The sequence below is a fragment of the Poecilia reticulata genome, unplaced genomic scaffold (genome assembly GCF_000633615.1).
Source record: "Poecilia reticulata strain Guanapo unplaced genomic scaffold, Guppy_female_1.0+MT scaffold_311, whole genome shotgun sequence".
Classification (NCBI taxonomy): Eukaryota; Metazoa; Chordata; class Actinopteri; order Cyprinodontiformes; family Poeciliidae; genus Poecilia; species Poecilia reticulata.
The window spans coordinates 41139-42348 of NW_007615086.1; positions in this window are offsets into that span (position 1 = coordinate 41139).

The window sequence follows — 1210 nt, forward strand, 5'->3', positions numbered from 1 at the left end:
ATCTGATCAAACACCAATAAATCTGTTGGGAAGAGATGCTCTATGCAAATTAAAAATAAAAATCTGGTGTTCTCCTCAAGGTGTGTATGTTGAAAAAGAAGGTGTGGATCTTCAAATGTTCATGCAACAACATGAAGCCAAGGTTTATTGGCTAGGAGACATTAATAGCTCTATTGAGGAGGTACTTTCTARATGGGGACAGTACATTCAAATTCAAATTCCAGAAGCTAAAAAACCATCTCTAAATTATCATTACACAATGTACTATGACATTTCAAAAAGTACAGAATTTGAAGAACAATGGGACAAAGAAACATAAGGTGAAGCGGTGAACCTTGTGTCCCAGTACATCATTATTGGGACACAGGGAGCAGTGTTAAAAGTACAAATGAATGATTTCATTTCTCAATGGTACAATGTTGCAGAATCTGTTCCACACATAACATTGTTTGTAAATAAAAATGTTCATGCCAAAGATCTTGGACCAATGATGAAAATCGCGACACAAATTAAATGGGAAGAAACGGAAAGCCCTTTAATTTTCCAATCAGAAGATGCAACAATGATTAAAATAATAAACGAAACCACTATGACAGCGAAACCACAGGTGGTAACAGTGCCAATTAATGACACAAAAGAAGCAAAAGGAACACATGAGTCGGAGGAAAATCTATTACTGCAGGACATGTTAAAGAAAGTTCCTGAATCAGTTTGGTCAAAACACAAAACAGATGTGGGATTAGTGAAAACTGCTAACCCATTTAAAGTTGAACTGAAACCAAATGCTAAACTTCCATTCCGTCCTCAATACCCATTAAAACCAGAAGCAGAGGAAGGAATCAGCAAAACCATAGAAGGATTGTTAAAAGCAGGAGTGTTGGTAGAAGTTGAAAGTCCATGCAATACCCCAATTTTTCCAGTTTTAAAAGCAGACAAGTCAAAGTATCGCCTGGTACATGACCTTCGCACAATAAATGATGTAGTGGAAGACAGATCATCGGCAGAAATGCCCAACCCCCACACACTTCTAACAGCAATTCCAGCTGAAGCACAATTTTTCACGGTAATTGATCTTTGTTCAGCATTTTTCACCATTCCTTTAGCGGAACAATCTCGATACCTGTTTGCATTTACTTACAGAGGTAAGAAGTACAGTTACACTCGATTACCACAAGGCTTCAAATTCAGCCCACATTGGTTCAATCAAGTA